This window comes from Neopelma chrysocephalum, unplaced genomic scaffold (genome assembly GCF_003984885.1).
Source record: "Neopelma chrysocephalum unplaced genomic scaffold, ASM398488v2 Primary Assembly neopelma1_119, whole genome shotgun sequence".
Classification (NCBI taxonomy): Eukaryota; Metazoa; Chordata; class Aves; order Passeriformes; family Pipridae; genus Neopelma; species Neopelma chrysocephalum.
The window spans coordinates 7,496,779-7,512,093 of NW_020897781.1; the positions used below are offsets into that span (position 1 = coordinate 7,496,779).

General features: G+C 44.4%; 1 protein-coding gene across 5 annotated transcripts in view; it reads left to right on the top strand.

The window, feature by feature from the left end:
- The first annotated feature begins 1,171 nt into the window (after window positions 1-1,171).
- RIPOR3 (RIPOR family member 3) overlaps window positions 1,172-15,315 on the top strand; it is a 51,681-nt gene continuing 37,537 nt past the window's right edge. Inside the window, exons 1-3 of one of the 5 annotated variants that reach the window (XM_027697134.1) lie at window positions 1,172-1,272; window positions 5,408-5,485; window positions 6,235-6,317. The gene's annotated coding sequence lies outside the window, so the exon portion shown is untranslated. Of the gene's footprint in view, window positions 1,273-5,407; window positions 5,486-6,234; window positions 6,318-6,351; window positions 6,627-7,187; window positions 7,274-15,051; window positions 15,072-15,315 lie in introns of those variants that run through there. The other 4 variants (XM_027697130.1, XM_027697131.1, XM_027697132.1 and 1 more) reach the window with 4 other exon arrangements.

Below are 15,315 nucleotides of genomic sequence, written 5' to 3' on the forward strand. Positions count from 1 at the left end.
ACAGATTACAGCTATGTAAGCAGGACTAGAGTAAAACCTCTTATTCTATCACTTTGTAATTATAAAATTGAAGAGTTTGGACTGCTTTCCATGTCTGTCTTCTACAGCTCTGCTTAATGAGCTGTAGGAAGCACGAAGAAGAGTGGGAGTGACAAGGGAACAGCGACTTCTCTGGGTTTTTAAAGTTGCTGGTTTGCTTCTTTTCTCTTGGAGTGAGGGAGGAAGGACCTCCTGAAGATGCTTTCTGCTGGGAGCCGTTGTGCAGTTGACTTTATTGCTATAGATTTATGAGGTATCGCCCGAGATAATTTGTTTTCTATTGTGCATTCCTGGCGTGGCTGGAGTGCCATGCAGTGGGTGTGGGAGCGTGCCTAAGGAGGCAGGGCAAATTCACTTCAAGTCACTGGAACCAACCTAATAAAGTGTATTAATCACTGCCTGGCTTTCATCACAAGGAGCTGACGTATGAGGAAGGAATGTGATAAACAATTTGATTTCAGATAAAGGTAGGGAGAGAGGCAGGCTCTTCGTGCCAGCTCTAACACAAGTTTATAGAGCTATTTTAGTCACAAGTTCTGTACAACCTGTGATTCAGACCTGATCAAGCTATTCGTGGCACGTTCAGTTTCTGTGAGGTTGAAAGACAGGTTGGGTTTCCTAATCTCTGAGCAGTTGGGGAAGTTGATTGGGAGGCCATTTTTTTTTCCTTTGTTTGTTTTGGTGTAGAAATTCCATCACTTAAGTCCACCATGAACTACATGAGATTCTATCATGATGCTTCTTTCCCATCTGGACACTTCTGACAGTTTCAGTGGGATGGTATTCCAGACAACCCTCCTGGGGGTTCATAGAATACTTGCAAGAAGATAGCATAGAAAGTTTCTGTCAGCATATGTTGACTGTACTGATGACCCACCTAAACTTTTATTGTATAGTTCAGGGCTTATGCTGATTTTATGTTTAACACAAACTATTCTTTGTTTATACTGTCAGTGCCAGCTCAGAGGAGTGGTTGTTAGATTCACTAGATTGTAATCAGATCTTTGATTTGCACTATTTCACACAAAATATTCCCATAAATTAAACATAGTGTGGAGAGGGATGATTACCAGCAATACACCCAAGTAATTGGGGACACCAAGGTGAGAGAAACCACTGAATGATTTCTGATTTTCTTACCTCTGCAGACATTTTTGCCCTTTTTTTTCTGGATGGGAATGGTGACTTTCATCTGGCTCCAACATCAGACCTTCAAAGGAGGATGTGCTGCAGGTACTTTACAAAATGGGCTGTTTGTCCCAGCTCTGGGGGTGGCTCTGGAACATTCCTGTGATTGTTCTTGGTTTGGGGCTTTAGTTGTGATAACCTTGTGAAGGTTTTTGAAAATACTTTCCTAGCAAGTCAAAAGCTGATACCGATACATTAATTTGTACTCTCTGAGGTTTCTAACTGAAATAATTAAAAGCTTTTAAAGCTTTTTCTTCCCCTTCATCTAGTAATCCATTTCTGTTCAATGGCTGTGAATTACTTTGAAATTCCTCCTTATTTAAACAGGGCAGTACTGAGCACAGCTGACACCTCACACTTGTACTCGTGTGTAGAGTTTAATGATTTAACTCTTCTGGCTGAAGTGTTTGGAAGAAGCTACACTGGTGCTGACCTGTACAGGTCAATAGGTAACACTTCAGTGTTTCTTTCCACAAAGCAATTTGTGAACATTTCTTGTTTGGTTTTCCACTACTCACTGAGTATTCCTGATCTAGAATTTGGAAAAAAATATGGCAAGCCAAAGGAATAGTTGTTCCAAAATTTCTTTTAAACTTCTCTTGGTACATACTGGAATTTAAATTTTGTGTTATTCTCAGAGAATTAGACAAAAAGGTCTGCCTAATAAACCTTTTGGAGTAAAGACTTTGCTTTTGTGCTTGCCTGGAAACCATGTTATGGCTATTTGTGAGGAAAACTATGCCCTCTGCTAGTGGCTTAACCTGAAATAAGTAAGATATTAGGTGCCATCTGCTGAATAATGAGTACTTGTGCCTTTTGCTACAAAGGAATGTTTTTGCACAGAATGGTGGTTGATAGATCTTAAAATTATTTGTGACTACATACAGTATGCTTGGAAAGCAAATTGCTAGGCTTTGTTGTTCAAGGTAATTTCCTCTCAAACAAGGATAACATTTGAGTTTTAAAGTGAACAGACCACTGTGGACTCTTACTGTTTAACCTTTTCTAAACACACAGCTCCAGTTGCACAGCCCCTTGCTGCCCAGTGGCATTGGACAGTCTTGTCTGGAGTCCTCTTGTTCCCCAGGTGTGATGTTTGAACACTTAGTGTTGTTTTGACATCACTTAACGAGTTTGTAGCTGACTCCTAGGCAAGTTCCTCCTGCCCCCTACTTTGGCAGGTGCTGTTTCAGAAATCTAGCATTTTACTTCCTTTTCCTGAGCTGTTCTGTGTGTGCCTTCTGTCAGAGTGCTACAAACAGGTTTGTGCTGAGTCAAACTGCTCTGACAGAAACACGTGAAGGAAGGTCATGGCAGGGCCTGTTCCCTGGTCTGACTGTGAGACAGTGAATTAATTTTGCAAATGATTTCAGCATCTAGTTGCAAAAATAATGATACCTTTTTATAGAACAACAAATTATTGCTTAGTGAGATTGAATTATCATGGGATGATCCCCGAGTGACCCGGGGGTGCTCACACAGGCTCCAAGGGCAGTGCTGGAAGCACCGCGGTGCCTGTGGGGCGGTGCAGACCGGGCTGCTGTAGGGATCTGCCGGAGGGGGATCCGGCACTAGGGAAGGGAATCCCGTGGGATTGTCCGTTTCCATCGCACGGGGGGGGCCGTGTCGCGACTGTCGCGACTGTCCGTGCTTGGTGCTGCCGGCAGAGGGCGCTGTGCCCGCGCTGTCCGGCCCGGTGTGACCGGAGCCATTAATGAGAGCCGCTAATTAACAGCGGCCTTGGCTGCACCGCACCGCGGCCAGCACGGTAACACAACCTCACCTGCATTTGTAATGGACAGAGAAAATTAATCTCACTGGGGTTCAGTATATCACTCACAGAATCACAGAATGGTCTGGGCTGGAAGGGATCCTAAAGATCACCCAGTTCCACCCCCTGCCATGGGCAGGGACACCTTCCACTAGACCAGGTTGCTCCAAGCCCTGTCCAGCCTGGCCTTGAACTATTCCAGGGATGGGACACACTCATTTAATTTGTTTGATTTGTCATTGACTTCTTGCTGAAATGACTACAGAGTATGAACAGGCAGGCATATATATATTAATGTAATAAAGTGCCACTGTTTATTAACCAGATAGTACTGGTGCAGTGGTAATAAGTAAAACTAGAAAAGTACAAGCCAAGGGAACTAAAAAAGCAATTTGATTTTTCTATTTATGTCACATTTGGAAATATTGAATCCAGTGATTTCAGCCACTGTCCCAGTGTGTTCAGCTTTTAGAAGATATTCTTTGCTTCTGTTGGCTCTTCTCTTAGTATCTCTCCTGAGTTATAATACCACGAACTATAAACTCCAGCACAGATAGATGCACAAAGAAGGAAAAATAATCATGTGCTTGTAACTCTGGATGTGTGTATTTACAGTTTAGGCTCACTATAACACACCCTCACAAACTCGGAGCAAATGCTCTGTGCAGGGATGGGTTTGTAACGTGCTCTGAACTTTGTCGTGTTACAGCAATGAAAATGCCTGGTTGATATATTGGTAGACTGAGAGATAATCCACTTCTATGCAGATTACTTCATATTATTAACATTTAACCAGCGTTCTAAAATTAAAAAATACAAAATAGAAAAGGGTGGGGTAGAGACACAGGCAAATGTTTGCATACACATTGCTTGCATTTGGAGCTGCAAGAAGAATTATTGTCTCTCCAAGCCAGCCTGGTGCAAAGGATCACAGTAATAGGCCCAACTACTGAGTTATTAGCTATTGCTTCTATAAACAGAGTTATGGTTTATAGCAGCCTTTCTGAAAGTCAGTTTAGTCTGGATGTTCCTGAGAAGGCTGGGCTGGTCTGCTCACAGGGTTTGCTGTCTGTAAATCGGTCCATTTAGAAAACAAACAAAACCGACTTAATTCAGTACTTAAACAATAAAATGATGATTAATCTGATTATGCCAGGACACTGGTGATGCTGAAACACTGAATGTGTAATGCTGTTGCAACCATCCTGAATGCTTTGTTGTGGAATGATCTTTGTATATGGTTGGCATATATTGATGGATGTGGAGTGGCTGAATTTGTGAAAGGCTTTTGTGAAGTGCTTTGAGATTCTGGAGGAAATGTACTGGCACTTTTTTTGTGTCCCTTGAGGTCTGAGAGACATCAGAGTGTGTTTTATTTTTTCATTGTAAATATTATAATGGTGCCAGCAATGCAGTATTTACTGCTTTTCATATGCGTGAGAATACTAAACATATGCATTTCTAAAGGAAATTCCAGAAGAATGTGAAACTAGCTTGTAACAATAATTTGTAGGTTTGTGTCCATTGTTTTCAAGAATATGTAAATTGTTACATTATAGAACTCACTTTGAACCCTTCTACATAATTATCTGCACTAAACATCAGTATTCAATTTGGAAAATCTGCAGCCAAGTGTTTTATTAGAATTTCATGGAAAAGGAGAATGTGAACAAAACCATAGAGCAAATGATCTGAAATGCAGTTAAAAATAATGAAAACCAAGCACCAGCCACATAAACACACCAGATGAAGACACAGCAAATGAAGATCATAAAAAATAAACTGGAATAAAAACACATAAAGCCGATCTTCAGCTGAAGTAAATGGGGACATCTGCACTGGGAGTGAGGGAGCCGTGGTCATTTGTGTCATCTGAGGGGCTGCTCTGTGAATTTGTTACAAGTCTCGTTCAGGAGGAAATGAGAGTAACAGTAAAGGCTTTTTGGTCAACTGGGTTGCATGGGGCTCCTGCAGAGATTTGGTGTTCTGACAAATGTCCTCCTGCAAATCCAGTTAAGTTGATTTAAACTAGTCCCAGAGTGCCCCACCCTGCTGTGGGGCCGTCACATGGAGACAGGGAACTGCTGCAGCTCCCAGCCAGTGTTCAGTGCAGAGCTGTGCTGCAGGAGCTGCTCTGACACTGTGCCCGGTTGGGGCTGAGCACACACCCATTGCTGACTGTCCTGTGGGGCTGGGAAACACGAGCAGGGTGGCAGGACATGTAGCTGCTGCAGTTATAATTGCCAGGGGTCTTCAAGCAGGGATTCTTCAAGCAGTCAGTGTGATTGATCATAAAAACCCCAAATACTGGGAAAATCAAGATAAGAGTTAGTAGAGTTACAGTTATTAGAGTATATCCTGTACTTACTTGTACAAGTCCGTGTGTTTGCATCTCATTTGTTTTCCTAGGTACACCAGCTCTCATGTCCATGGTGGATCACCACTGCCATTTCCAGTGCTCCAGGCCCCAGCCAGTTTCAAGATGAGGTCTGAAACCCACTTTTACTGCATCTCAGCACGGTTCTTTTTAATATATATAAAACCCAAAGCGTCTGAGTTGTTGACTCAGCCAACTCCATCAGCCCATCTGTTTTTGTCTCTTATTGCTCTCCCTTTCATGTGTGTCAGTTCCCTCATGCATCTCCTTAAAAACACATTCAGCTGTGCAAAAGATCTCCCCTTGCCTCTTTCAAGACTTTCCTTTGAGCATGTGCACAGAAAAATATAAATCCTGATCAACTTCAGAAAGTACCGCAAAACAAAGTGGTAGCTCTGCCCTAACAGGTTCTTGGATGGGGTCTCTGGTCAACTTGTGCTTTGAGAACTTCAGGTTTGTGTTTTATCCTCCTGAAACAGGATGGGAGAGTCTGGTGTGTGTCCTGGGTGTTGCAGAGCATGGTCAAAGGGGGAGCAAACACTCTTAGTAATAAGTTGTCGTAAGGGCATGTCCGAATTCCGTACAGTCAGCTCATTTGCCCCGTGGGGAGTGTCTGGCTTCCTGTGCTGTCAGTCAGTCAGCACGGGGAAGTGGTGCTAAAAACCAGGGGAAGATGGAAATGGATGAGCCACAGTGTAACCCAGAGTGCTCTGCCCAGGGCAGGGACGTGTTTGTGTGAGGTGTTCCGACAAGGTACTGTTCAGGAGAGAGGTGTGAGTGTGGGGGTGCCTACAGGGAGGTGAGGAACGGGGAGATTCCAGCCTGCTTTCTATGTCACAACTTCACCTCTTTTTGCCAGGATTGCCTGGAAGGTGTCTAGAAAGCCAGCAGAAGGCAGCCCATTCCCGAGGAACAGTGCCTGCCTGCAGAAGCAAGAAGGAGGTCAGTAGTGGGTGCAGCAGGAAGGACTCGGAGCAGGCTTTGGTCAACAGAAAATAAGAGAGCAAATTACATCTCTTCAGTCCTAGAAAACCTCTGGGAGGGTAGGATGGTGAGAGGGAGGAGGCAGAAGGAAAATGAAAGATGATGATTAGGGTTGTATGACTGACGGCTGTAAGGGGAGGGGACCTTTAAAGGGATAGTGAAGAGAGAGCGTGGGGTAAGGGCAGAGGAGGAGTGAGCAATGGATGGGGAAGATGGGAAAGGCGGGAATCTGGGCACGGGAGAAAAGGCCTGAGAAGAAGCGAAGGCGTAAGAGTTGGGGGCAGGGGAACGGAGGAGTAAACGGCGGGGGGACAGGGACGGGTGTCCCCGCGTGTGATGCCGGTTTGTTGTTGCCCTGCGGCGCTGTGGGGCCCGCAGTGGAACAGCTGGAGCGAGCGGGAGGGCGCCTGGGATGCTCCTGATTAATAGCAGAGGGTCCGGGCCGTGACCGCCGGCTCGGCATGTGCTGGAGCCGCGCGGCGCGTTCCCAGCCCCCCTGCCAGGATGAGGGGGGTCGGAGGGAGGGAGGGAGGGAGAGAGGGAGGGAAGGAGGGAAGGAAGGAGGAAGGCAGAGGCAGCGAGCGGGACGGGGCCATCGGCATCCAGCGGCAAACAAGCGCTCCGAAGCCGCGGCTTCCTGGAAGCGGAGCCCAGCTGGGCGACAGGCGGCGGCGATAAGCGGCGGTATCGGGGCCGTCCCGGCGGGCCCGGCCACTCCGCGACAGCCGCGACAGCCGCCGCGGCAGCCGAGCCGAGCCGCGCTCCGCGCCCGCCGGCAGCGCAGGTAGGACGCACCTGGCGCGGGGGGCACCGGGAACGGGGCAGGGGCACGGCGGGAGCGCCGTCCGGGCACCCGGCACCGGGACGCGGGTCCGGGACGTGCGGGGCAGCGCGGGGACACCGGCACCGCCTCGGTAGGTGAGAGCTGCGCGACACCGAGAGGGGACAGGGCGGGCACCTATGGGGGCCACGCCGGTCAGCTGTGGGGAGGGTACAGTCACCTGTGGAGGGGCATGCCAGGCACCTATGGAGGGGATGTACAGTCACCTATAGGAGGACATGTCAGTCACCTGTGGGGGGATACAGTCACCTCTGGGATGGATGCAGTCACCTGTGGGGCAGGTGGTCTCCTGAGGAGTCTGCAGGCATCTGTAAGTGGACAAGCTGCAAAGGATGCCGATATTCCTACAGAGACTGCACCGGCACAAAGAGGTTTGGTAGCTTTTTATCCAGGGTAAAGCTGTTCACACCAGGAAACAACTGGGGAGCACCTGGCTGGAGCAGGTGGAACAGTGAGAGCAGCAGGACAATGCCATTCTGTAGGGTTTGTGTTTTGGAGGTGTCGTTGCATGGGCTGGTTATATTTTAGTTAACTCTTTTTGTCTGTGCAGAGATTACATTTTATTTGCTCATAAATACGAATTGAGGGTTTGGGTCACAGCCCAGTTACATTTTGATTCACACAGAGTTTAATTTCTCCTTTTAAAAAGTGTTTTAAATAAGTTGGGCCATATGGAAATAGAGTTGTTCATCAACCAAAGAAACTTGAAGGAATTTGAAAAATAAGGTTACATATTTCTTGAGCCATTTCTTTAGTGTTGAACCAGCACCAGCACTCAGACTCCTGATTCAGTCATTTCCTTTGTTGGGATCAAGACCTAATCTGTCTATACCTGTGTTTTCACAGCTGTAAAATGGGAGCTACACCTATTGATGAGGTGCAGTGCACGCACTGGTGTTGAGTGGAGAGGTACATCTGAGAGAGATGCCATGGCTAAAGGAATGTGTATATGCAAAACTCCTTCTGTGTTGTGTTCCTTTGTAGTGCAGTTGATCCCTTCCATGCTCCTTCTCTGAAATCTGCAGAGTGAGTGACATAAGCACCACATGTATTAGTGCAGGAAAAACTGCACAAAACCTGCCAAAATGGGCTGGAGCTGCCATTGAGTGGCAGGTCCAGCCTCTTTATGCCCCAGGTCTAGAGAGAGACATGTGAGATCCAACATGTGTGATCTGGCAGTGAACAACTAGCTTGGTAAAATTTTCCTGCAGTTAGAGTTTGGATACTCTTCAGAGGAACGAAAGGGCTTCCTTGAGGTGACAGGTCCTGCATCCCGATGTGACTCCACTCTGGAGTCAGTCAGGAGCTGCAGGGGAGCAGTGGTGTTTCTGTTAACAGCATGGAGCCAGAACCATGGAGATATGGGCCAAACAGTGAGTTATGTAATGGCATTCCCCAAAGGGTAGTGTAAAGATGAGATGATTTCCTTCTGTCAAGACAAAGAGCAGCTGTACAATCACTCTACAATGTTCTCTCTAGCCCTAGGTTTCTTAGGAGCAATCCAGGCAGGGAGTTGGGACCCTGTAATATCACATCTACCAACAGCACTTTACTGCCTTCCACAGCTAATTCCTTCACAAATATTCCTTTGCAATATCCTCATAAAGAGTCTCAGAAGTGGAATAGAGCCACTGTGGCCAGAAAGGGAAACCAGACTCAGTCTGTGGGGAGGGGAAAGTTATGATCTTACTGTGTGTCTTTCTCAGGGGTTTGAGGAGTGATAATGTGGAGTTACAGAGCACCAGGACAAAACAGAGGTTCTGGCTATAGGAGGTTATACAAGACAAATCAAGGGAGGGAGAACTGTCTCAGAAGGCTTATTAATTTGTTTCATTTGGATGAAATAAATAGAAAGACTGGAAGTGAAGGAGATATTTTATGTATAATAGTAGGTTCAATATTAGTTAAATCTGCACTCTTGATCTTAGCCAAAAGGCTGAGAAAGAGGGAGCAGACAGAGCTGAATTATCCAGACTGTTATTGCCCAGAACTGGATTTTTGGAAGGTGATTGGCTGGTGACAATCCAAAATTATACAGACAACAAGTCGTGCAAGGGCCATCAGCCAGCCTTTAATGGCTACAGGTGCTCAGGCCCTGGCTTCCATTCCCATCCTCAGATGCTGCCTCCGGAAGCACCAAAGGGACATACATATTTATGAAATACCAGGTTTTATCCACTTTTTTCAACTTTTCCATTTCTGTTGCCAGTTTATTCTCCCTGAGGACAGACTGCTTTAAACCAGTATGTCTTCAAAGACAGAGTGGCTGAAAACCATAATTTTTATTCAATTCGACTTTTTAGGGCAAAACTTGGTTTTCAGCCAATCAAGGCATTTAATCATTAGTAATTTAGAAGGTCAGAACACCAAGATGATGTTGTGTTCTTTGTCACTAATACAGAAATACTTTAGGTGCAGTTAGCAAACAGATTTATGCTCTAGATTTGAATTTAGCTGTTTCAAATTAAATAATAAAAATTGTTTTATGGAGAACTTAAAGTGCAATTATTATTGGAAAAGTAACTGTGTCAGTGATACTTTGTTATTCATCAGATATGTTCTTTCCATGAATTCATCTGCTTGATGAAGTAGCAAAAATCCACTTCCATTATTTTTTTAACTCTTGTTGCTACAGGCTGAGTTCAGGGAATGCTGTAGCCCTTGGAAATTGCCCTGGCCCTTGGATCATGAATTATGTCCATGACAGAGTTTATATTTTGAGATGTCAGTCTCAGTTGCGTGGTAAAATAGCCATAATAACTTGCATTGGATTATAGTCATGCAGTGTGATTTAAGAGTTGAGACTGACTTTTCAGGATTATTAGTGATTAAAAACCTGTTCATTTGTTGACTTAGCAAGCTGCATTGGGGCTGTAAGTTTTTATTCTTGTTTTTCTTTCCTGTCTCTACGACTAAGTTGTTCAGATGGCACATCCTGAGATTGCTGATGTGCTCAAGCTGGGATGTCCAAGGCTTACATCAAGCATCCATAGATTCCTATAATTTCAAGTAAGGCCAGTAAAATCTATTGGTCCTCAAGAGCTTCGAGAGCCCAGGGCTGCATATTTCAGGAAGAATTTCTCCATGGAAATGGTGTCCAGGCATTGGAAAGGGCTGCCCAGGGAGGTGGTGGAGTCCCCATCCCTGGAGGTGTCCCAGGAAGGCCTGGCCGTGGCACTCAGTGCTCTGGGCTGGGGGACAAGGTGGGGATCGGGCACAGCTTGGACTCAATGGTCTGGGAAGGCTTTTCCAGCCTCAGGGATTCCCTGATTCTGGGAGGGGTGACCCCCCACAGGGGCAGCTGAGTTGAACAGACACTCCAGGCATTCTGTGCTCCTGAAATACCTCCTCTGTAAAATGGTGATAATCCAGCAATGTTTACGTAGTGCTGGGGGATGATAAGAAATCAACATCAATCTTTCTCCATTCCATAGGGAGAGTTATGTTTATGATTAGGGAATGAACCTTGGTCCTCTTAGCTGAATATTTCCCTCACTTATCTCACATGGTAGGAACAGCAGTAGCAGAGCACTCATCATTTTATTGAAAAAAACCTGGCTTATAGACAGTGTGTTTGCCATGAGAGTTTTCTCTAACCCTTGTTGAAATGTTTTAAAACTTGTAATTTTCAGCTATGCATAAATGTCTGTAGCTGATGTTCTGTGAGCCTGTGAAGGCAGTAAGGGTGACCTGATTACGTGTGTTCACAGATCTCTTTCTGCTTCACATTCTTGCAGACCAGAACAACAACATAACTTTCTTCTTTCAGGATAGTTAATGGTCTGGCCCAGAATTACAGCACCAGATGTGTTGCCACAGAAACAATTTAAAGGGAGAAGGAATTGTGAGCAAATTGTCTTTCTCGTGGAAAATGTTTAAGAGCCTCCCATTGGTTTCCATGTGTCTGTCTATGTGTGTGCACAGCAGAGAATAAGGGACAGTTTTGCTTCTTATTTCATACATCTGTTAGTGGTTTAAAATGCTGTATACAGGGCTGAAAATTGAAAAATATTCTATTATGGGCATGACTTACGTACCTCAGAGACATTTTTTATTAAATCCTGACTCATTTCTAGAAACTTTTTCCTTGAAAAATGTGCAGTGTGCTATCTGATTTACTTACCTCCACTTGCAACATGCTTTGGAAAATATTTCCAGTAATAGTTGTTTCTGTGAAAGTAAGGAAACATTTGGCTTTATAAAGTTATCCCAGATTTTGATGCTGAGAATTAGTATCACATTTTACTTACTACAATTGACATGCTGATGAAAAGAGGGAATGTTTACAGGAAATATTTTGACTTAATCTTGCCTAGGAAGCCTTAAAGTAGCCAAAGCCCTGGATTTTAGCTGGCATTTCTTTGTCTCAAAATAGTGGATACTCTATTAAACATATTCCTTTCTCAGCTATTGTGAAAATATTTGTCTGAACAAAATGCAATGTGAATTACCTTAATATGTCTTTTTGACTCTTTTGACCACACCTTTATCCTACAGTTTTGCATTGTTTGGGGTCAATAATGAGAAAAACATCCAGGAAGGCCCCCAGCCCTGGGAAAATTTAAAAAAGACCAACATTCACACATGAGATTTGTTTCCTCAGTTCCTTGCCATTCGTGCATTTGGGAGGTCTTTCTCTTTGCAGATTTTGAAGTGCTGCTGGTTGTGGAGTTGAAGGAGACATAGTTGAATTATCTTATCAAAAGCCAGGGTGAAGTTTGTGTCTCTCTGGAGTGATGGAAAGATTTTGCCATAAGCATCTGTATGTACAAGATGCCCTGTGATTTGGGAGGGCAATGGACACACAATGTTATGCTGAGAAAGCTTCTCTTCCTATTTGTTTGTTTAGTATTTCCCACTGTGGGATTTATGGTTATTAAATCTTTTCCCATATAGCCATCCTTTTAAATGCCCATCACTTTGGAAATACACAATTTATTCCCTTTGTCACTCGTTTTTATACAAATCTGGGATCTTCACTTTTCCATTGATGAAAGTTGTTTCTAACAGAAATATCAGAATATATCCAAGTATCCCGCAGTTAGGAGCAGTTACTTATGGAAATGGTTCTACTTTATTTCAAGTGTCCTACAGAGTAGAGTGGTGGTTTGCAGTCTCTCAGCTCTGGAGCTCGGCTGGGTGCCATGTCCCACATTTGAGTTCTGGCAGGTTCACAGGCATGTACATCACCAAACAAGATCTGCCAGGCCGATAAGGAATTCATTTCACTCTTGCATTCCTTATTCAGGCAGAACTCCAACCCTGGGTGTGGAAGGAATGCAGAGCTGGGCCCACAGCTTGTGTCTGCACAGGTTAGAAATGAACTTCCAGTGTAAAATGGGGATCAGAATCTGCATCCATGTTTGGCTCCAGGACCGCAGACATTTGCATCCAGGTTTCTGCTTTGGGTGCTCTTTGGGGCGTCCTTATGTTTACAAGCTGATCCAAATGTCCCCTAATTAGTTCACATCTCTTCTGTTTGATCCCATGAGAAGGTAGGCTGGTCTTTCCTTGGGCGGTAGAGCTTTCCCAGACAGACATTGCAAACTGGAAATATAGGTACTTGTAATTTTCTTAAAAACCTCCTTTGGGCTGAAATGTCTTGGGCTTGGTTTCAATCCAATATTGAATAAGACTGGAAAGTCTGAATAATGTCAGTTCAACTGTATTGGAGTTATTCAAATGCATTTTGAAGCTATGTACTTTCTACTTACGTTTTTCCTTAATTCTCTGCGCTTATATAACCTGTGTTTTATTATTTAAATTACCAAAGACTTGAAGAGGGAAATATAATTTTCCAATGCTGGGCCTGAACAGATAAACAGAGAGGCAATTCAAAGGCCTCAGTGTGCTTTAAAATCTGAATGTTTACTGCTTTAGTGTTGGCATGAATAGGTTTGTATTTCTACTAGTGCAGAAAAGACCCGGCGTCAGTAACCTTCAGTTCACCCAGGCGCTGAATTTCTGCAATTCTTCCATTACATAATTGAGATTTTATGAAAAGGGTTTACATTTCTCCAGAATATGAGCAAGGATTTTGTTTGATGAGATCTGTAAAGTTAAAATAGTAGGCCAGGGGTTTTCCAAAAGAACTGACACCCAGAGATATTCCAAAAGCACGTGCAGCTGTTTGAACAATCATTCCACTCCAGCACATGGATGTGGCTGAGACTTGATCTCTGCAGAAAGTTCCGAGGCTTTTCTGAAGTTTTGAAGGAAACCGATTTGTAGGAAGTTGGTCACCTGGTTTTTACAGTGGAAGACAAGAAAGAGCAGGTCAAATGACTGGCTCATGTCTGAAAATGCCTGCTTTGATTCCATGTGTGACACCACAGCCTTGGGTACATTTGTTGTATCGATCCATGTAACCACACCTTTGTGTGTGCCCTCACAGTGCTTTCAGTGCTGCAGCATATGCCCAGATTGTATGGAAATCTGTCACTAGGCCTTTGTTACTCATTGTCTGAACTGGAACCCACACAGTGATCCCAAAGGTAATGCCACCTTTGAAGAGTCCTGGCATGTAGAAAGCTGACGGGAACTACTCCTTCAATTAACCACAACTGCCATGAGACAATGGAGCTGGCCTTTGTGTAACTCTGCTGAACTCACTGGAGCTTGTTCCCAATTCCACTGAGGCCCAGTTGTGCCTCTCCCTTTTTCTGAAGGGTTCACATGCCAATGTGTTGTGCAACCAATGTAATTTGTTAACAAATAGAGAATTTAAATAACCTTAGAAAATCACAGGCATCCCTGCTGCCTGCAAACAAACAGCAGAAGTGCAAAACATTTAGGTAGCAGTGCAAAGTATCTCAAAATTACCTGAGCTTGGGTTCTTCAAGGACAAACCCACAACTGTAGGGAGTTCATGCTCTGCAGGAGAAGGCTTAGGATGAGAATATATACTGCATGTTCTGGTGAGACCTCCAGTCCAGACATAATTTCTGTGTCTGTTTTCTTCAGAGCTGTAGGAAACATGAAGAATCTTTCCTCACTTGTGTATGAGTTTGACTGCTTTTAGTTTCATTTAAAGCAGTCATAAGTGAGTATGCTTTGACCTGTAATTGTCAAATTATCTTTACAATACAGTAAAACTGTATCTCACTGTAAATATCTCTTGAGTGAGCCAAGTCATATGGAGCAAAACACCATTTTTCTATTAGAACATTGAATGCACTGACTGCCATTGCTGCTGTAACTGTGTCAGAATCTGGATTTAATTCTGGACCTGAATTAGTGTATTGTTGGAGTCACTTGTCAACATGTTTTTGTATCTGAATGGCCGTTTCTGAATTTTGAAGATCACCCAAGAGTGACTTTCTGCCAGAAGTTCTCTGGCCTGTATATTCTCAATGGCAGTTCTGTGGAGGATCACGAATGTGAGTTCATGAGATCAATGGTCCATGTGCTGATGGTTGGAGGGTCAGATTGCAAGTGTGGGAAAGCTGCCAGGGGACAGAGAACATCCCAGGGACATCCTGTTCTACCTCCTGCCTCTCCAGCCAGCCATGGTTCCTGGTTAATGGGCAGGCTGGTCACTGCTCACAGCAGCTTTCAGCATTTCAGACACTGCTGCCATCGGTTCAGGCCCAGCTGGCAGGATGCTGAGGATTCTCTCTTTCACAAATCAGGTCTCTCTGATGCCAAAAAGGCAGATCAGTAACACATAATGCCTTTGATATCACTGGAGTCATCACAATGCTGAGATGTAACTGGTTTGCCTGTGTGTTGTCCTGAATTTAATGTTCTTCACTGGTGTTCTCATCCATTACCAGGACTCCTTAAATTATCAATCAAGGAGGAGTTGGACTTGATGATCCTTGAGGGTCCCTTCCAACTCAGGATATTCTCTGACTCTATGATTAAGCAGTGTGAGTGTGGACAAGGCATTTGACCATCCATTTCTGTGTTCCATCTCTGCAGCTCCAAGAACTGTAACAGTGCAAAGCTGTCACTTCACACCACATTCTGAAGGTGGCTGTTGTTTGTCCTCATTCTGTTGGGGCAGTAGGAGCTGATGCACTAAGGATCAGTATGTTCAGTGAACGGGTTGATACTTTGAGTCTTGGGTGAGAGTCTTCACACTCTGGAGTCAGTTTGTGCATTAGGGTTACA